Source organism: Triturus cristatus, chromosome 1_2 (assembly GCF_964204655.1).
Source record: "Triturus cristatus chromosome 1_2, aTriCri1.1, whole genome shotgun sequence".
Taxonomy (NCBI): Eukaryota; Metazoa; Chordata; class Amphibia; order Caudata; family Salamandridae; genus Triturus; species Triturus cristatus.
Window position 1 is genome coordinate 847,874,459 of NC_140580.1, and position 22,662 is coordinate 847,897,120.

A 22,662-nucleotide genomic window follows, 5' to 3' on the forward strand; every position below is an offset into this window, starting at 1 on the left:
TCGCACCACCAGGTACAAAAGCAACACAGTACAAAAATCACCAAAAAGGGACAAGGTACACCCTGCTTCAGAAAGACAAATATTACTGCACAGTCATCTAACCCGCAAGCACACACACATACTGGTTGGATTTGGCACGAGGGTGAGTGATGGTTCAGTAGATAAAATTGTATTACCAAGTGATTTCACAAAACATGAAATGCACTGGTAATAATTGAAAGGGCAAGAAACTGAACCATTGACTCACAGCTCGTGAGCTGTAAAGCCACGACAAGGCACCAACCTCTTTACAGGCCATTCATACACCTTTCATACGTGTGAGACATACAAAACCATTCACACCGCCAGCCGCGGGCCCATCACATAACAAAACTCACACCAGCACACAGCGCCATTCAAGGGCCCATCACTTTCACACGCCCACAATCCAGACACAGCAACTACACAGGCTGAAGGATTGCGTGGAGTGGCACTCAGCTAGCAGTGTGTGTAGTGACCAGCAGAAAGTCACTACTCACACACAGCCAGCCAAGCACCAGTCGACACACACCGCTAGCCAAACGCCAGTCCACGCACACCGCTAGCCAAGCGCCAGTCCAGGCACACCGCCATCCAATCGCCAGTCCAGGCACACCGGCAGCCAATCGCCAATCCACCTACACCGCCAGCCAAGCTCCAGTCCACGGACACCACCAGACAAGCACCATTCCACGCACACCGCCAGCCAAGCTCCAGTCCACACACACCACCAGACAAGCTCCAGTCCACGGACACCACCAGCCAAGCTCCAGTCCACGGACACCACCAGCCAAACACCAGTCCGCACACACCACCAGTCCACACACACTGCCAGCCAAGTACCAGTCCACGCACACCGCCAGCCAAGCACCATTCCACGCACACCACCAGCCAAGCACCATTCCACGCACACCGCCAGCCAAGCACCATTCCACGCACACCACCAGCCACGCACCAGTCCACGCACACCGCCAGCCAAGCACCATTCCACGCACACCACCAGCCACGCACCAGTCCACGCACACCGCCAGTCCATGCACACCGCCAGTCCACGCACACCGTCAGCCAAGCACCATTCCACGCACACCACCAACCAAGTGCCAGTCCACACACACCAACAGCCAAGCGCAAGCCTACACACACCGCCATCACATTTTGGATTTTTTTAGAAAAAAATAAAAACACAAACAAATTGCAAATAGATACAAATCTTCTAACAGAAAATCAGCAACTAATACATTGCACTAACACCAACCTTGAAACAGAATCATATTTTCCAAAGAATACAGACCAGGCAGTTCACTTTACCACTCATGAATCTTCCCAGAAGTTTTTACGCGTGTGGTACGCTCGGAAACAAGCAGAGAGACACAGTGCAGGATGAGAGGGACAATCGGGGCAGTACATACGACTCTCCTTCCGCAAACCTCTTCGCCAACAGACTCTACATCTCCTACTGGGAAAATCTTTTGCGGGTGTGGGAGGAATGTGATCTGGAAAGTGGCGTTCTTTCAATCTAGCAACATCCTCCACCAGTCCAACTCTAGGAACACTTGCCTGTTCCACTACAACAAGACTACCTATTACAGACTCCTGAAACTTAGCAAAAGTCATCTTTGACTCAGGGCAAGAATCCTGGAACACAACAAAAGCATTAAACATTGCCAAGTGGAAAAGATGGATAGCCAACTTCTTGTACCAAATGTAAGCCTTACGAAGAGCAGTGTAAGGTTCCAACCTCTGATCTACTCTGTCAACACCACCCATGTACCTATTATAGTCTAAAACACATACAGGTTTGCGCGCTTCAGCGACCTGACCCCAAACAGTCACAGGTGCAGTGCTTTCATCATGGATGGAAGTCAGCATGTAGACATCTCTCCTGTCTGTAAACTTCACAGCAAGAAGCTCCTGGCAACGCAACGCACTGCACTGTCCCCGCACAAGCTTTTGACAAACAAGTTCTTTCGGAAAACCTTTACGGTTACAGCGGACTGTGCCACAAGCAAAAGTGTCCACTTTGGCCAATTCCCTGAACAACCGTACACCAGTGTAGAAGTTATCTACATATAAATGGTGGCCTTTGTTAAAAAATCCTCTTCCAAGTTCCCAAACAATTTTCTCAGTCACTCCAAAAGTGGACGGACAACCAGGGAGGTTAAACCTAGATTCCTTACCGGTGTACACCCTGAAATTAGAGACATATCCAGTCCTACTGTCACACAGCATATACAGCTTTATTCCATAGCGTGCCCTCTTACTAGGAATGTATTGCCTAAAAACCAAGCGGCCCTTGAACAACACCAAAGACTCATCCACTGCAATTTCTCTACCAGGGGCATAAATCTCAGAAAATCGATCAACAAAGTGATCAAGGACAGGCCTAATCTTAAAAAGACGGTCACAATCAGGGTGATCTCGTGGCAACGCTAAACCATTATCTACAAAGTGCATCATCCGAAGCAGAAGCAAATACCTGTCACGACTCATGACTGCCGGAAAAATAGACGTTGCCATCAAGGGACTGCTAGACCAATATGAAGCCAATGATGGCTTCCTTAGCAAGCCCATCAAAAAAGTTAAACCCAAGAACTTCTTCATCTCTTCAACATTTGTGGGAGTCCACCGGGTAGCTCTAGAGTGTGGCTTAAGACTGGCACTGTTGTCCCTCAAAAACTGTTCGGCATACAAATTAGTCTGCTCAACAATCTCTGCCAAAAACACATCGTCCATAAACAACTGAAAAAAATTTACAGGCAAAAAGTTCTCGGTATTCACTCTAGACCCTGGAACACCAGTAAACTCAGGAAATTCCGGCTGCACCATGCCAGGGGCAACCCAGAGGTCATCACTTTCAACGGGAAGACTTGCAGCCCCAGCCTGCAGCCCAGATGTCTCTTGCCGCACTACACCAACGGAAAGGCTTGCAGCCCCAGCCTGCAGCCCAGATGCCTCTTGCCGCACTACACCAACGGGAAGCCTTGCAGTCCCAGCCTGCAGCCCAGATGTCTCTTGCCGCACTACACCAACGGGAAGCCTTGCAGCCGCAGGCTGCAGCCCAGATGCCTCTTGCCGCACTATCGGCACATCAGTCTCCTCCTCTAACACAGGCACTTCATCCGCACTAAGAGTATCTTCATCATCCGATGACCCCATACGGAGAGAAAACTCACTGCCAGAATCGTCCCCTGCCCCCTCTCCCTCAGAAGCAGAGTCAGTCTCTGACCCAATATCAGAGGAAGACTCAAACAGCAAACCAACAACCTGCTGAGCAGTCATCCTGCGGCTAGCCATTATACCTACTAAGATGGAAGACTGCACAAACAAGTCAACAACAACCAACAATGTGCAAACCAAGTAAGTAAAGAAATGTGTACCTTATATCAATAAGATCAATGTACTCAAAAACTATACAATCCAAAATCAAAAGAGACAGCTGCACTCACCAGAAACAAACTCTGCAGTGACACAGCAAAGACCAACGATATCAAACTAGAAAGAAGAAAAAAAAACAAATTACTCACAAGACAACAAAATACACATCGTGCACCAATGCAAAAAGTTTTTGAAACTCAAAAACCAAACATACTGCTATTATTACACCATTTGCAAAAAAAAACAGGCAGAGAAATCAAACACATTTGCATTGTACAAAAAAACAGTCTCTTACCAAACTACACAAACAGCAAAACCACCAGAACCAAAACGTCACCGTGAACAGAAGAAAAGCCTTCACCTAGAACAAAAAAGTAAACAAAAAAAACATTACAATTGGAAATCACAAAAAATATAACAATAAACATTATAACATGCCATGTCACTACCCAAATGGTCAATCGGTTTGTGTGCCAGGTCAGGCAGAAAACAGCAGGAAAAAAAAGGCTATTCAGTCCCGGGGCAGGTGAGCCAAATACATATAACAAATTGCACCCTGGAAGCGAGGGGTCACTTCTATTTCTAATTGAACTAATTCCCTGGTGTCTAGTGGGCTTTTCTGCCCCCAATGGGAGCAGAAACGGCAAAAAAATAAAACCGATCTGCCCACAGAGGGGGCAGAAAAGTCTTCAAAACATTTAGGGGCCCAAGGAAGCGACCCTTGCCCAAGGGGTCGCTTCCTACAATAATATTTATATCCCTGGTGTCTAGTGGGCTTTTCTGCCCCCCCCCAAGGAGCAGAAACGGACAGAAAGACGACCAATCTGCCCCCAGGGGGGGCAGAAAAGTATTCTAAATAAATAGGCCGCAAAGGAAGCGACCCTTGCCCAAGGGGTCGCTTCCTACATAAAGAAAAAGACATCCCTGGTGTCTAGTGGGCTTTTCTGCCCCCCCTGGGGGCAGAAACGGGCAGAAAGACGACCGATCTGCCCCCAGGGGGGGCAGAAAAGTCTTCTATTCACTTTACCACCCTAGGAAGCGACCCTTGCCCAAGGGGTCGCTTCCTACATAACGAAATAGACATCCCTGGTGTCTAGTGGGCTTTTCTACCCCCCCTAGGGGCAGAAATGGGCAGAAAGAAGACCGATCTGCCCCCAGGGGGGGCAGAAAAGTCTTCAAATTATTGGGCCCCCCAAGGAAGCGACCCTTGCCTAAGGGGTCGCTTCCTACATAGCATAAACGACATCCCTGGTGTCTAGTGGGCTTTTCTGCCCCCCCTGGGGGCAGAAACGCGCAGAAAGCGGACCGATCTGCCCCCAGGGGGGGCAGAAAAGTCTTCGCCAAATTTTCATCCCCAAGGAAGCGACCCTTGCCTAAGGGGTCGCTTCCCAAATTCGAAATACTAAATCCCTGGTGTCTAGTGGGGCATCCCTACTCCACGATCGCGACGCTGTGCGCGATCGTGGAGCAGGAATGCCCTGTATTGAGACATCGGGGGAGAGGAAATACTCTTTCCTCTCCCCCGATGCCTCAATACTACAGATTTCACCGCCGCGGCCCCCACCGGACGACAAACACCTACCTCTGCTCCCCTTGGACGCGCTGGAAGAAATGGATTCCAGCGCGTCCAACGCTTCCTGATGACGCCGGCGCGCGCTGTGCGCGCTGACGTCATCAGAAAGCGTGGGGGGGCTCGGGGGTGGCAGCGGAAGCTCTTCCGCTGCCACACCCGTAAAGGGGGGCAAGATCGAGGCACAAGGGGGGGAGCGCCAGCGCTTCCCCCGGGGGCTGTCCTCATGACGGAACGGTTCCGTCATGAGCACAGCCCAACCGATGCTCATGACGGAACCGTTCCGTCATGAGCATCGAAGGGGCTAATTGATAATACCCTTAAGATATTGGGGAGGGTCTTATTTAACAAAATCAGAACTTGGGCAGAGGAGGAAAACATATTAAACAAATGCCAGCTGGGTTTCCGAAGTCATCTTGGAATGGTGGAACAGTGTCTCAATCTTAATTTAATTATAGGAAAATATACCATCGCTCGACACAGTCCCCTTTACCTAGCATTTACGGATCTCACCTCCGCATTTGATTTTGTTAATAGATCTCAGCTTTGGCAATGCCTTTTAGACTACAGGTTGGACAAAGACATGGTGTATTTTTTAGCGTATCTACATAGGGATTTAAGGGCTCGGGTGAGAATAAGCACGGATGGGGCAGTTTCAGGGGACATAGTGGTTGGAAGAGGCATCAGACAAGGGTGTGTCCTTGCCCCACTTTTGTTTATTTTATATGTTAATGAGCTACATAATGCGTTGTCTGACCAAACCACAGATGTCCTAATATTTGATGGTAATAAACTGCCTGCTCTATTATATGCAGGCGATGCTGTTTTAATGGGACACAAACCCAATGCTCTGCGTATTTTAGTTAGGGGTTCTGTAGTTTTTATGAATAGTCTGAATCTTTGCACGAGTTTTAAGAAATCTTTTTTAATGTGTTGTGGTCCTAAAAAATGCCTTATTAATGTCATTACCTCCGGCTCAGATACCCTGTTGCGCACTTGCACTTTTCCGTACTTGGGTTTACAATTTTCAGATAATGGATCCTGGGCACCAAATTTGGCATATGGCCGGACCAAATTTTTAAAAGCAGTTAATTCGATAATAAGTCTCCCTCAACCGAAAAGAATCGAGGTAGTACTGTCCCTACTTAAAATTTATAGGACACAATGTGTACCAATCATGACTTATGGGGCTGAAATTTGGGGTTTTATAAACCTGAAATGGATCCAGGTTGAAGAAAATAGATTTTGAAGCAGAATTCTGGGGTTACCAATTTCATCATCTACTTTTGCCTGCCATAACGAGGTCTGGCAAAACCCGGCAGCCTCCCTAACAAGGGAGATTATAGTTGATTGTTTAAAATGTGACAGGGGAGGAGACATACCATGGCTCGCAGAAGTACAGGCAAATCTGACAAGAGTTAATCTTGGTCATATCTTTCATAAACCAGACCAACTAGATGGAATTGATAAAAAGATTGTCTGCAAAGTCTTATGCAAATACTATGGGGACATAAGATATGCACAGGAACACACCAAAGTATCCGTGGCCCAATATATATCAATGGCAGAAGAGGGTGGACCTTCCTCTTGTTTACCAGCTAGTTATCTTTTAAGAGATATCACTCATTGGGAGCGAAGCCTTCTTTTTCGCCTTAGATCCGGCACAATAAAATACTTGCTGTGTTTTCCCTTAGGCTATCAAACCAACATTGAGGATTTGGCTTGCCCCTGTGGCAACCTAGGAAAGCAGTCTATGTTGCATTTCTTGTTCTTCTGCACTTTGTATCAAAAGTACAGTATGCAGCTACTGATCCCATTTTTTAGGGCTAATGGAATAACGGATTTTAAGGTTGCATATAAAACTATTCTTCAGCTTAATGGTGAGGATTTAACATTTCGAGTTTGCACTTTTTTAAAAATGGCTATCCGCTCACATTCTTCCATGAATTCTTGAATGTTGGACTAGGACGCACTACATGCACTTTTTTATTCTATACTTAAACAGGGTAATATGTGATATGAGCGATATCTGGACGTATAGAGCACCATGTATGGAATTTAATATGTTTGTCCTTTTCTGTTGCTATTTTTCTCAGTCCCATTTGCACTTTCTCACACGATGCTGCTATTTGCAATACTGGTAATAATCTTGTGATGTTTATTAAAAAAAAATATGTGGTTTGCTTTTAATAGAAGCTGAGGGCTTTTTAATGTGACTTAATAATTTGTCCATCATTGCTGCTATCTTCTGAAATATTTGCACTTTGCACTTTGGCACTTTAGCATATGAAGCTGCTATCGAATATGCGTGATAATTCTGCAATGTTTCATTGAATTGTTTTATATTCAAGCTCTGTTCTTAAAACTTAAAGATGATGGATCAATGTAATGCTTTTATGATTAATTATGTGAGAAATTTTTTACTTTTATGGATAGTGCATATCCGAATAAAGATCAATGAAACTGAAACTGTTACTCTCAAGCGCGCCGGGAACATCAGGGAGTATTGAATGCCTTCGTCTCGGAGGGCCTTCTTGACCGCCAGAAACGAGGCTCGATGACGCTGTACATCAAAAGTGTAATCTGGGAATAGCGACACGTTGTTATTGTCCACTCTATATGGGCCTGCAGTGCGTGCTTTATGTAGCAGGAGGTCCCTGTCCTCATAGTGGAGCAGGCGGGCCACCACAGGCCTGGGCGGTCGTCCAGGTTGCCAACGGGTGGGCCGGCACCCTGTGTGCTCTCTCCAAGGTGTAGAATGGTGTCAGGCCCTCCGGCGCAACCTCAGTGCGCAGCCACTGTTCCAGGTAGTCTATCATGTTGCCCCCTTCTCCTCCTTTCGGAAGGCCCACCACCCGTATGTTGTTCCGTCTATTACGCCCTTCAGCATCTTCGGCTCATCTCTCCAGTACTTGTAGCCTGCGAGTGACTTCCCCCATTTGAACATCCAGTGCTTTCTGAGAGGGTTCTAAGACCTCCAAGGTAGTCTCAGCCTGCTTCATCCGATCGACCAGCTTCGCATGATAAGCCCGTTGGAGGCCCAATCCCAGCGACACCTGGGCAATGTCTTGTTGGAGTGCTTCTTTAGTGTCCGTGATAGCTAGAAGGATTTGGTCCACCTGTTGTTGCATCAGACCCTCTGGGTGCGGGTCAGCCACATCTTGCTTCCTCTGCTCCACAGTTTCATCCTCCGGCTCCGGGGGAGCCCCCCTGTCAGCCTCATGGTTTCCCCATGGGTGTCAGGCTACCAGGTCCCCAATCTTGGTCCCACCATACAACACCCCCTGTATGTCGATAACGTGGGCTACTCCTTCAGACGGGGATATGGGTTTGCTGAGCTGCCAACCCCCGCCATCCGTCCTCAGCCGTCCCTGACTCCCGCAGGCACCCCAGCTGATCAATCTACTAGGAGGCTAAGCGTCCAGCCGCCAGGCGAAGGTGCTCCAGGCCCAATATCACCACAGTTGCCTTGCCAGTGACCTCTGTGCCTGATGTAGCACGGCGGGGTTCCCCAGTTCAAGACCCTCAAAAGCCAGCCTCTGCGGGGAGAAGGGCCCAACAGGTCGACCTCAAGCCCCAAACCAGCTCCTCTGCAGCAGACCACTCATACCGGAGCGTCCGGTAGGTCCTTTTTCCGGTTCACCGGCCAAATCTGCAATCGGCCCCAGCACCACCATGCCGCCAGCCTCCAGAGTCTCTACAGCCAGGCGCCCCCAGAATCTCGCAGCGGGCTTAGCCTCCCTCACCAGTCTCCGGGGCAGAACGGGGCAGAACGGGGCCTCACAACAGGCAGGCTCGGGACACCAGTCACAGCCAGGCAGCCAGACAGCGTCTCTTCAGGCCCTCTCCGCCCAGTCCTAGAGGATAATCGCACACTCCGATGCTGGCTCCACACCGAAGGGCTCCTGCACATGAGCCACAGATGTTGGAACGCCCGCCTGTCCTCCTCCACCAGTCGCCAGGCAAGGTGCAGTCTTCCCCGGCGCTACCCCACCGGCAGCTTCCCTTGCCGCTGTGGCCAGGCGCCCCTCGGGACCACCCAGGAGCCGTATCCCCGGCACCGTCGTCACCTCCCGTTCAGTGTACGTGGGATAACAGGTCCTCACCACAGGCGCTCAGCACTCGTCGCCCTCAAGGGGGGATCACTCACTCCTCCAGGCCACTGGTCTACGCCAACTCCTGGCCTTTCCCAACAGATCGGCCAGTGGAGACGGCTGCCATTTTCTGCGTGCGTAGGCCGGGCCTCACTTTTCCCGGGTCCGCAGTTCGGCATCAGAGGGCAATTAAATGCTCGATCTTCTTCGTTGCAGGCCCCCGCACCTGTAGGCACCCTCCCAGAGTCGCAGGAGGGCCAGTCCAGCTCTCCTTACAGGATAAACGGTGAGGTCGGCGCGGAGCTCTCAGCTCACGCGACCGTCCTCATCGGCGTCCAAGCCACACCCCTTCTTTCTAGTCTTTAATGATGACATCAGAAGATCTTTATAGCCTTCAAAATATGTCTCTCCGTAATGTGTGTATATAATACAATAGTGGTTAGCAAGGGTTCCACTGAGCTGGTACCTTTCACCACCAGACCAATCAATATCCTTTCTCTACAAGATCAAGACACAAAAAATGCCCTAATCACCTCTATTGTAAAGGAATCTTTTGAGGACTAAAGCAGTCTTTAACCCTTTAGACTGTAAGTTAAGATTGGACGACATTAGGCATATAGAGGGAAATTAAGGTTCAAACTATTTTGACAGGTAATTCGGAGCATGGCCATGTAAGTCATTGTGGACGAGGCAGATGAACTTGACATTTCCGCTTTCTTTTACAAGGAGCTAGAGGATGGCTTTCAGCACAGGTATGATGTGGCCATATAGTTTCATGCCAAACACAAGATGAGAAGGACGGTTCTTGTTTGAAATTTGCCCTTTCTGCAGGATCACCCTTGATTTCTTGCCGTTTGCTGGACACTACATTTGTGATGACTGTAGAGCTCTGTGCTCTTTCCCCCTGCTAACCAGTGCTAAAGTGCTTCTGCCCCCCCTTTTAACAGGGTGAAATTGGCATAATCCTGATTGGCATGTTGAACTTACCTGTACGCCCCTAGTATATGATACAAAGGGTACACAGAACCTGTAAGTTACATTTCACTAGTAGGCTGCAGCACCTATTGTGCCATCCACTACAGTGACAGTGCAGACATGACTGCAGACCCACTATTCGTAACCTGGTTGTTGCAGTGTTTAACTGAAAATTAAACCTATCAAAGTAACCCCTTTTGAAAGGTCAAAACATTAATTTTAAATATTTATAGGTTTCTTCAATGTTGGCCTTACTGTCTGTTGGACTTGGCCCTTCTGGCAGGTTCACCCCTGAACTTTTTTGCTTTTTACTGATGACTTGGTGTGGTAATTGTTTGGTCTCTGCGCACTTTCCCTGTGTCCCAGGGTAAAGTGCGTGCGTGCTCTGAGTGCATGTGGTGAGATAGGCCTGCCCTCCCATAGGAATGCATGGGGAATGTATGTGTCCCTAGTAGTTCCTGATGCGTGGGGTGTGCAAGCCCGAGTTTGGTATGTGCGGACTCGTGGGAGTGAATGCTGCGCGATGATGTGTGCGGCGTGCATGTACCTAGTCTGGAAGTGCCACTTCTAGAAGTGGGCACTTCTGTGTGCAGTGTGTCTGTCGCGTGATTGGCTGGTCGTGTCATGTGACGGGCTAGGGATTCCCCAGAGTCAGGATGAGTCACCCAGTGGTGAATGGGGAGATCAACAGCTAGATGGGTGGGAGGAGTACACCTGGGTCCTGAATAGGACAGGGTTTTCCACACACAATGCTGGCCCCGCCCCCTGCGGTGCGACTGACGACCCTAGCCCTGCCAATGAATAGAGTGAGGGGCTGAGCACATCAAGGGTGCTCCCCAACCAGCTGCGACTGGTTTTCCCCCTCACCCTGAACCCAGAACAAAGGGATTTGGTGTATAAAAAGGGGCTGTGTCCCCTTACAAAATGTTCTTGTTCTACACTTGAATCTACCAGGGGCGGGCTGCTGCTGGGGCTCAGGGGAAGGCTTGCCTCCCTGGGCCCTGCCCAGCCCCTGGATGCCCTGGACACTGGAGGACTTTACTTCTAGCGCCTGGTGAGCGCTTTATTGCTTGTTCTGCTTTGGCTCCTGGCAGGAGGGGGCTTGCTGCTGGTGGGGCCCAGGAGGGACCGCCATGGGGGCTGCCTCCCTGCTGGAGGGCCCTGTGTGCTGGCCCCTGGGCCCTACATTGCCCCCCTGATGCCTCCAGGACCTTCTGTTGACCTAGCGCCTGAAAAGCGCTATCTTTTCCCCCAGGAAGGAGGAACATGTGGGCCTTGGCAGCGCTGGGCTGCGATCGCCGCCGAGGGAATCCCGACGTAGGGATTCCCCCGTGATACTGGTCTCGCGGGTGCCCACCCCGCTGCTTTTGCGCTAATTTTATGCAGGTGCCCACCCTGCGTCTTCGTTTCCAGTTTATGACTAATGCGGGTGCCCAGCCCGCTTATTGTAGTTTAATCGCGGGTGCCCACCCCGCTCTCGATTTAAATAACCGAGGGAGCCTACCCCTCACTTTGCCGCCGCAAAAGAAATCACCGCCGCGGCCCGAGCTGCATTTGGAATGCATCGCTGAGCCCGCGGCCCGCCTGGTTGTGGGCGGGGCCGCGGGACGGAAGGGGAAGTGCAGCCATTGCCGGCAAATTGAAGCTCCGGAGCCTCGCAGGCTCCATCGAGAAGCACCCGGGAGCTGGGAAGCCTCGCAGCCTCACGAAGCCAGGCGGGAGCCTACCCCGCTCTGGACAACGCCCCACAAGCCGGCCGTGGAGAGAGCCAGGCAGCGCGACTCGGCTGCCCGGCCTCAGGAGAGCCGGCACGTAGGAGACCCCGGTAAGGAGAGGGCTCGGGGTGGTCTCTGTGCGTGTCTGAGCCCCCCCCCACGAGGAGGCTCCACCAAAGGGGACAGCATTCTCTGCCTGAGAGCCCACGAGGCTCCAACGCATACGGGGGCAGTTCGTTTGGTACTCAGAGCGGCCCCGGGAGGCAGCGGGCCGCTCCAACGTTACCGGGGCATTTCTGCCGTGTTTTGAGTGGCCCCAGATGGCAGCGGGCCACTCCCACATTAGTTACAGAGCCACAGAGGCTCTAGGGTGCTTTTGTTGTTGTTTAGAGCCCCGAGGCTCCAACGAGGCGGCCACGATTATTCTAGAGCCCAGAGAGGGCTCCAGCGTTTGGGGACACCTTCCATTTCGCCGCCAGTGCGCTCCACAGTACTTTGGGGCAAGTTCCTGTTCCATATTGGCACACAATTATTTCAGGAGCCTGTGTGCTCCAGGGGGACATGTTGCTTTAGAGCCTAGGTGGCTCCAACGTGCTGGATATTGTGTCATGGGCCATTTGAGAGCCCAGGCCCCTATTTGCCTTCCACAGCTGCGCAGCACTTAGTGCCAGCTGCAGCGTTTAGGCCCTGTTCTTGTCCCCAGCTGCCCAGCAAGTAGGGGGCAGCTGCTACGTTTAGGTTTTGGCGCAACCTGGACTATAATGTGATTTTGGTGCTAGGAAATGTACTGTATATAGCATGTTCTGCGCACCCTGTGTTGTGTACCTCTAAATGTGGTTAGTTCTGCCTAGGAGGTTGTTTTACCTTGTTTAGGTTGATGGTAGGGAGAATGTACTTCCCTGTGTTATGTACGCCCCTAGTGTAGGTATACTTAGGTGGCTAGGTCTAATACGTTAGACTTGCGAGAAATTGCATAATGTGGTTTATGCCCCTGTGATGGATGCAGGATAGGTTTTACACCTGATGCTAGTGTGATGACGCTGAGGTCATCATTGCGCCAGTAGAGACTGGTTGTGCTCTACAGTTACTTTGTGTTATGTTCTACGTTTACTATTGGTGATTTGTGCTATGTTCTAAGTGCTAATTCCTGACAGTGGTCCATGTGGCCCTGTCCCCTGTATATATGATCCCTTGTAAATTCTGCCCGTGCCTGTTGGCACATTGTAGAGTGTGTGTTTTTATCTAATGTGTTGTGTATAATACAAAGGCTATTTTTATAGAATACCTTGTGTGGAGTTTCCTTTGTGGTGGGCCTTGGGTGTTGTTGCTGGGTGCGCGCGCAAACGCTTTACACATCGCCTCAGGGATAAGCCTGTCTGCTCGTGCCAAGCTACCAAGGGGGTGAGCAGGGGTTATCTTGGGCGTGTAACTTCCTTGCCCTGACTAGAGTGGCGGTTTCTGCCTGACTTTGGCGCAAGCCTTAGCCAACCAGAAATCCCATTTCTAACATTGGTGATCAGCGGTGGGATTTGGACTTGCGTTTGCGCTGTACCGCAGCAGCAACTGGCCGCACTACAAAACTCTGCATTTAGATAAACCACATGGTATAGGGATTATTGTTTTTAAATGTCATTTCTGTGGAAATGTGTTTCTTGTGCACTGTGAGTTAGGTGTCCCTAGCTCGGGAGGGTAGATCATCCCCCTTAGTGCATTGTGTTTTCTGGATTCACCAGAGGGTGGGATCCAGTGGTGGCAGCAGATGTGTGTCCAGTGCATGTATTCCCATTCCCAGTTCCCGGGGTAGTGGTACCTGTGTCACGTGGTGGTCAGGTTGAGAAATCAGGGGCGGTAGAAACTGTCTTACCAGTCTTGGGAGGGGTGGGGATGAATGTTTAATGCGCTGGATGAATGTGAATGTCCCATTCCCAGTTCCCAGAGTAATAGTACCTGTGTCACGTGGTGGTCAGGTTGAGAAATCAGGGGCGGTAGAAACTGTCTTACTAGTCTGGGGGGTGTGTGTATGTGGATGAAGGATGTGAGTTCTCTGAAATAAGGAGCTTGCTGGTTGATTGGGTGTGAGTTCTCTGGGATAGGGAACTTGCATTGGGGAGTGATTCCAAAAGTAGTGGCTGAGGTGTCTTCCAGCCCAGCGTGGTGGAAGAGGTTCAGAGTAGCCCAGCTAGGTCTCGGTGTAGGGGCTCACGGCCTGTCTCTGCGGAGAAGGAGTGGGTGGGACTGCGTGTCTCCAGGTGCCCGAAACCCAGTGTCAGGGCCTGGATGGTTTCTTTAGGGAACATCAGGTCAGGGGCCTAGGCTGTACCAATAGGTCATTTGAGGAGGATCTCCCAGTGTCTAGAGGACGTGGAGCGTCTGTAATCAGAGCTCCAGTAGTCCTGGTGTCTGGCGGTACCGCTCCAGTTGGGAGGGTGCAGAAGTCCAGAGGGAGGGGTGAGAGGGGGAGGGATTCCCCAGTGGGAACCAGTAGGTCAGGGACCAGCCGGGAGGGCTGTGTCGCCACTGAGTGACCGTGGTGTCGCCACTTCTGTCCTGGGGGGTCTGCACGCACTGTCAGATGGACAGGAGGTAGTGAGATCAGCGCCAGGCAGACTGTCACATGACCCATTAGTTATGGGTCACCCTCGTTAAGTCCTGGTTCGCCAGGCATCTGACCAAAGGGTACGTCCCTCGGTTGGGGAGCCAGTAGTCGGTGTTTCCGGATCTGGACGTAAGGGCAGCTGTAGTCCTGAGGGCAGGTGGGGCTCATCTTAGGTGAAGAGACCCTGCTCTACAGTGGAAGGGGGTGCAGAGGGAGGGAGTCCTCGCCTCTGACCCCTTGGATCCCAGGTGGTAGACCAGTTGGTGGAGAGAGGTCCTGAACTGGTGGGAGAGTTGTGTTCTGGTGGGTGCTTCCCTGGGAGGGTGCGGAACCCCAGAAGTAGAGGTAGGGTGGGGCATTCTTGCCCGTGACCTCTGGTCAGCCTGAGGGTGCGGACCCTAGGTTGAAGGATCAGTGGTAGTTGGGAACTACACTGAGAGGGAGAGTGGAGAATGGCTTGTATGCCAGGGGTTACTACCCCCCACTCTGGGTTTGGCAAGGACCAGTGGTATCTGGGTGGCCTAGGGCCTGGTCCTGGCCGTGGACAACTAGGTAGTACCAGTGGGGTAGCCTAGTTGGGCCTGAGTTCTTTTCGGTTATGTTTTTTTCAGATGGAACCATGTTGATTGAGAATGGCGTAGAACCGGAGAGTGTCCCTGCAGTGCGGGCCTGCGTCCGTGTTCTATCGCCCCAAGCAGGGAAGACCATCACGGTGGTGATTGGTCTGCCCTGCATTTTGGCTGGAAGGGGGTTGTGTTGGACTTGGCCCTTCTGGCAGGTTCACCCCTGAACTTTTTTGCTTTTTACTGATGACTTGGTGTGGTAATTGTTTGGTCTCTGCGCACTTTCCCTGTGTCCCAGGGTAAAGTGCGTGCGTGCTCTGAGTGCATGTGGTGAGATAGGCCTGCCCTCCCATAGGAATGCATGGGGAATGTATGTGTCCCTAGTAGTTCCTGATGCGTGGGGTGTGCAAGCCCGAGTTTGGTATGTGCGGACTCGTGGGAGTGAATGCTGCGCGATGATGTGTGCGGCGTGCATGTACCTAGTCTGGAAGTGCCACTTCTAGAAGTGGGCACTTCTGTGTGCAGTGTGTCTGTCGCGTGATTGGCTGGTCGTGTCATGTGACGGGCTAGGGATTCCCCAGAGTCAGGATGAGTCACCCAGTGGTGAATGGGGAGATCAACAGCTAGATGGGTGGGAGGAGTACACCTGGGTCCTGAATAGGACAGGGTTTTCCACACACAATGCTGGCCCCGCCCCCTGCGGTGCGACTGACGACCCTAGCCCTGCCAATGAATAGAGTGAGGGGCTGAGCACATCAAGGGTGCTCCCCAACCAGCTGCGACTGGTTTTCCCCCTCACCCTGAACCCAGAACAAAGGGATTTGGTGTATAAAAAGGGGCTGTGTCCCCTTACAAAATGTTCTTGTTCTACACTTGAATCTACCAGGGGCGGGCTGCTGCTGGGGCTCAGGGGAAGGCTTGCCTCCCTGGGCCCTGCCCAGCCCCTGGATGCCCTGGACACTGGAGGACTTTACTTCTAGCGCCTGGTGAGCGCTTTATTGCTTGTTCTGCTTTGGCTCCTGGCAGGAGGGGGCTTGCTGCTGGTGGGGCCCAGGAGGGACCGCCATGGGGGCTGCCTCCCTGCTGGAGGGCCCTGTGTGCTGGCCCCTGGGCCCTACATTGCCCCCCTGATGCCTCCAGGACCTTCTGTTGACCTAGCGCCTGAAAAGCGCTATCTTTTCCCCCAGGAAGGAGGAACATGTGGGCCTTGGCAGCGCTGGGCTGCGATCGCCGCCGAGGGAATCCCGACGTAGGGATTCCCCCGTGATACTGGTCTCGCGGGTGCCCACCCCGCTGCTTTTGCGCTAATTTTATGCAGGTGCCCACCCTGCGTCTTCGTTTCCAGTTTATGACTAATGCGGGTGCCCACCCCGCTTATTGTAGTTTAATCGCGGGTGCCCACCCCGCTCTCGATTTAAATAACCGAGGGAGCCTACCCCTCACTTTGCCGCCGCAAAAGAAATCACCGCCGCGGCCCGAGCTGCATTTGGAATGCATCGCTGAGCCCGCGGCCCGCCTGGTTGTGGGCGGGGCCGCGGGACGGAAGGGGAAGTGCAGCCATTGCCGGCAAATTGAAGCTCCGGAGCCTCGCAGGCTCCATCGAGAAGCACCCGGGAGCTGGGAAGCCTCGCAGCCTCACGAAGCCAGGCGGGAGCCTACCCCGCTCTGGACAACGCCCCACAAGCCGGCCGTGGAGAGAGCCAGGCAGCGCGACTCGGCTGCCCGGCCTCAGGAGAGCCGGCACGTAGGAGACCCCGGTAAGGAGAGGGCTCGGGGTGGTCTCTGTGCGTGTCTGAGCCCCCCCCCACGAGGAGGCTCCACCAAAGGGGACAGCATTCTCTGCCTGAGAGCCCACGAGGCTCCAACGCATACGGGGGCAGTTCGTTTGGTACTCAGAGCGGCCCCGGGAGGCAGCGGGCCGCTCCAACGTTACCGGGGCATTTCTGCCGTGTTTTGAGTGGCCCCAGATGGCAGCGGGCCACTCCCACATTAGTTACAGAGCCACAGAGGCTCTAGGGTGCTTTTGTTGTTGTTTAGAGCCCCGAGGCTCCAACGAGGCGGCCACGATTATTCTAGAGCCCAGAGAGGGCTCCAGCGTTTGGGGACACCTTCCATTTCGCCGCCAGTGCGCTCCACAGTACTTTGGGGCAAGTTCCTGTTCCATATTGGCACACAATTATTTCAGGAGCCTGTGTGCTCCAGGGGGACATGTTGCTTTAGAGCCTAGGTGGCTCCAACGTGCTGGATATTGTGTCATGGGCCATTTGAGAGCCCAGGCCCCTATTTGCCTTCCACAGCTGCGCAGCACTTAGTGCCAGCTGCAGCGTTTAGGCCCTGTTCTTGTCCCCAGCTGCCCAGCAAGTAGGGGGCAGCTGCTACGTTTAGGTTTTGGCGCAACCTGGACTATAATGTGATTTTGGTGCTAGGAAATGTACTGTATATAGCATGTTCTGCGCACCCTGTGTTGTGTACCTCTAAATGTGGTTAGTTCTGCCTAGGAGGTTGTTTTACCTTGTTTAGGTTGATGGTAGGGAGAATGTACTTCCCTGTGTTATGTACGCCCCTAGTGTAGGTATACTTAGGTGGCTAGGTCTAATACGTTAGACTTGCGAGAAATTGCATAATGTGGTTTATGCCCCTGTGATGGATGCAGGATAGGTTTTACACCTGATGCTAGTGTGATGACGCTGAGGTCATCATTGCGCCAGTAGAGACTGGTTGTGCTCTACAGTTACTTTGTGTTATGTTCTACGTTTACTATTGGTGATTTGTGCTATGTTCTAAGTGCTAATTCCTGACAGTGGTCCATGTGGCCCTGTCCCCTGTATATATGATCCCTTGTAAATTCTGCCCGTGCCTGTTGGCACATTGTAGAGTGTGTGTTTTTATCTAATGTGTTGTGTATAATACAAAGGCTATTTTTATAGAATACCTTGTGTGGAGTTTCCTTTGTGGTGGGCCTTGGGTGTTGTTGCTGGGTGCGCGCGCAAACGCTTTACACATCGCCTCAGGGATAAGCCTGTCTGCTCGTGCCAAGCTACCAAGGGGGTGAGCAGGGGTTATCTTGGGCGTGTAACTTCCTTGCCCTGACTAGAGTGGCGGTTTCTGCCTGACTTTGGCGCAAGCCTTAGCCAACCAGAAATCCCATTTCTAACACTGTCCATAAGGTAGGGTACAGAGTACCTAAAAGTAGAGCATGTAGAAATGTAATGCTAAACATGTCCCTACAGTGAAAAAGCCTCAAAAGCAATTTTCACTGTAGCAAGACTGACTGTGCCACAGAAAAACACTGGGTTACATTATTACATTTAATAATGCTAATATCAGCTAGAAACAGCTAGAAAAATAATGAAACCCCTATATTAATAAATATTAAAAATACAATTCAATGGTGAAATCAAATTTTTTAAAATAAACTATAAAGAAAATGTACTTTTATAAAGTTACCTTTTCACTGCCAAAAGCTTCTGGTGACCCATTTGCATTTGTTCTCCCATTTCTGCCAGCCAGTAATTAGCATTTGAAGATGTGAGAAAACTGTTCTCATGACAAAGAACAAAGGCTTGGGTGTGGGGAGGTAATGTTGTCCCCTTGCTAGGATGACCACTTGGCTGTTCACAGGAACCTGAATAATGTCAAAGAAGCCTCCCCTGTTACAGGTAAATGTTAGCTGACACCTGGGAAGGGTCCTTCCTTTGCCCCTCATCCCAGGCAGGTTCGTATCACAGTGGGCCTCATTTTGACATTACAAATCCTTCTTGACGGGTCTGCTAAGGTTTTGCACATAACACTTGGGGTCCACTTCAAAGGGCAAATTCACAATGACAAACTTTTCTTATGTACTCACTTTCTGCTTACTGGACAGCCCTGCTTTCTTTCTATCACACTTCAGTCTGTGTCTCTGTTGGGGGTACAGTGACTGCCCTAAACTCAATTTTAGTGTTAAATGAGGGAGGACTGCGATTACCAGAGTACACTTCCCACACACACACACAGTCCACAGAGCCCAAGTTTAGTGTGGCTGAAAGCTTACTCCATCTTGAAAATGCCTAAAGTGGTTAGAGTTGGCCCTGGGAACTTTTACCACCTTGTTTAGGTTGTGCCAGAAGTCGTTCCCATCCACTAGCTCATGTGGCATCTCCAGGCACCCACTTCAGAACTCTCCTGGACCCGCGGAAGATCAGAAGAGGACTGAACCTGCTGTCAGAAACTTGAGTAGAGACTAGAAGACTGGACCTGCTCTCTCTCTTGTACCCAACAAAAGAAGGGGACTCCAAGGGTCATAAACTGACCTCTTATAAAAGCTGCAGGCATACCACAAGATAGACGAGGCCCTTATTCTGTAAATGCCCAGCTGACCAGTGGCAAGTAGACCTTGACTGGACCCTGATGTTGGTCTCTGCCTAACACCTTATGAGACTATGTGTGTCTCCCCTTAGGTTCTTGGGGGTTTTAGAAGTGTACTCCTGTGGTGGATGGGGTAAAATCTTTGACCAGGAAGAACCATATTACAAACCATATTACAGAAGGAGCACACGTCCCTATTTGCGCCACAGCCCAACTTCACACAGGTGTGCCAGGTGTAAACAGGCACAGTGTGCCCTATTCCCATGAATGTACTGCCACCAGGGCAGCCGTGAACCCGCGCCAGCCATGGGAGCAGCGCATTCATTCTAATGCGTCCACTGCAGGTGCTTATGTTCGACCTCAGGGTCACAGGTTCAAATCCCAGTGGGTCTACACAGCCTTTCATACATATGATTTTGATAAAATGAGTACCATTGAGTTGGGTAACAATAAACATCTGTTATTCAGCGGCAAGATGCCTACGAGTGAACAAATGCACCTGTTATGTTATGTTATTGAAATACATAGAGGCTTCTTCAAACCAGTGAGTGACTGCACCCATCTGCAGGGGGATATCTGGAGGGTCCGTGGCATCCACTTTCACTCACAGTGCGCCACCTTTTAAAGGGTCACTGTGAGTGTGCCTCATTAGGGCTCGTTTGAATCTGAGTCCACATCAATAAGAAGGCAAAGATGCAAAAAGATTCCCTCATTTGCATGGGGCCAAGATGCTGACATAAATATCATGGCCTAAAAATCATTTTCAAAAAAATAAACTTAATTGGATATAGATTTTGTAATATTAACCTAAGTGGCTCAATATTTTTGTAAGCGATATTGAGGAATATTTTTGTCATACAACAATTTTGGTAACAACATTCTGGTACCGTGTAATATAGTGTTCTTTTCCAGCCAGTGGACTGCCAGAAGGGGTTCATGGGAATGGATTCTGAAGAGCAAAGATAGCCCCACATCACTCAAAGCCCTCATTTATAGAAGGTGACAGTGTGCACAATTTCATGTTAATTGTGCAGAAAGTAGTTTTTCATGCATTTGCCATTCTTTTTGTTGTATATATTGAAAAATTATATTGCCTATTTTTAAATGGTGGTAATGCCAATTCTTAGTAAGGGAAATATGTGCATATTGGCATCACAAAAAACGGGTGGTAATTTACCATCAACGAATATGGAAAATCATATCAGAAACATAGTTTCAGCATGACATACCCCTTTTATTTCTAAATCTGCTGTGTTGTCACTACTGCCTGCTTTGTAATGCAATGCCTATATCATGTTATATATGGCAAATGGCTGACAAAAATTAGATTATAGTCATTCAGGGCTATTCACAAAGGTAGCTTACACTTGTGAGTAATTTACACATGTAATTTACTCTTACACTTTTGAGTAACTTTTGAGTAACTTTACTACTTTTAGTTATTCACAAAATCTGAGTTTAAAGTTACTCAAAAGTGTAGCCTTGCACGTCTCCCTGCTGAAAAAAGATATGGAGTCAAATTTATGAGTGTATGTTACTGCTGTCAAAAAAGAATCAGTAGTAAGACCAGCACCACACATGGACAGCCTGCTACTAGAGGCAGCTCCTCCATGTGGGCGGAGGAGCGTTGCCCCACTGCTTTCTCGCAGTGCGCACACTGTGTGAAAGCAGAAAGGAGGGTTTGGTTGGGGGCGGACGGGTGGGTGGGCAGTCATGCTGCAGGGCAGGGGAAGAGGGGCTTGCCCACTGTTGTGGGCGCTGACTGATTGGTCGGCCCCGGGGCCGACCAAACCAGTCACACGTACACTCCCGTTTTCTCCATGCAGGCTGCCCATTGAGGCCTGTGCGGTCGGCGTCCCAGCCAAACACAGCGCTACAATTGCAGCATTGGGATTGGCTTAGGGGAGTAGAGAGAGGCCGCCTGCTTCCTTGGACTCGGAGCAGAGAGAGAAAGAGACGTGACACGGGACTGGAGGTGAAGGTAAGATTCTTTTTTTTTTTATTAACCACCCCCCTTCCTGCTCGACCCCCCGCCCACGACCCGAGAGTCGTGCTGGCCACGACTGCCTGCATCACCCTCCCATAAATAATAATGGAGGTAGGAACTTAAAATAAAATCCCATTGGAAAAAAGTTACATAAAATTATTTAAAATAGTTATAAATATATAAATAATTATAATTTCATGGTAATATTTTATTTTACAGATTTACTATATAATTATAAACTATTCCAACAACCTTTTTTAATTTAAAAATCAATGTAACATTATTTTTTATTCAAATATAATTTAATTACTTTTAACTAATTCTATTCATTATTTTTTCAACAATCATTAATGCATAATATTTCTTTTTACTTTAGGCGAGAATTTATTTTTTTGTTCCAACTTCAGCAAACTAATTTTAAATTAATATATGTGAATTATTTAGAGTTTCATTCCAAAATTAAGTTAGTAGTGCTGTAGCTATGTTTCTATATTTCAAACATAAAAATGTACTAACTTTTCCAAGTTTAATAAACCTTTTGTCTTTTTCCCTATACTTCACATACATACGGAAATCTTCTTTTCTCTAACATTGAACACCTCTTTCTAAGGCTTTCCAATAGAGCAGGTTTGATTTCTTTAAAATATTTTACCCCCTTATCCAATGCATTCACTTCTTTGTGGCTGCATTGTTGCTTTTGTTAATGATTGCATCACTGCCACACTCATTTCCTCTGAAAAACACCTTTCTGTTTGTGTCAAGTCACTGAGGGTGAGCTAAGGATTCCTCACAGAAACTAGATTACCCTTGTGGGTTAATGAAAGTGATGTAGAACAGTGAGCCTCCTAGGGGTGAACCATGGCAACTTAGCCATGGACGTCATTTAGGAGTCACCAGAGGGTCGCTCCTGTGACCCCTGGCACGCCCCTGATGACCCCTGGCACTGCCTTTGCGACCCCTAGCGTCAGCAGTGGTAAAATCAGTGACAGGGACAGATGTAGCTCATCCTTATGGACATCAGTGAGGGCTTCACTCACCTCGTTTTATGTCAATGTTTTATTATACTAATAGTGAATAATATTACATTTTTGCTATTAGTTTAATAAAAAATGGAGTACAAATAGCTGGAATATGACTTTCCCTGGCAGCTGAGGTAAGTACAAAAATTCTTTTAAATGTATGTATGTTTGATGCATGCAGTTTTGAGTGTATTTATGTAAGAGAGAGTATGTATGTGTGAATGGGTGTGCATGTGTGAATGTCTGTGTATGTATAAGCACATGTATGTGTTAGTGAAAGTATAGGTCAAGGAGCATGCAAAGTAACTCCCGCTACCCATGGCATTTTGGTGAATTGACATCCATGAGCTTAGCCAAAACACAAGAAGGCAAACATCAAGGGGAGAAGGGGAACTGCACTGGT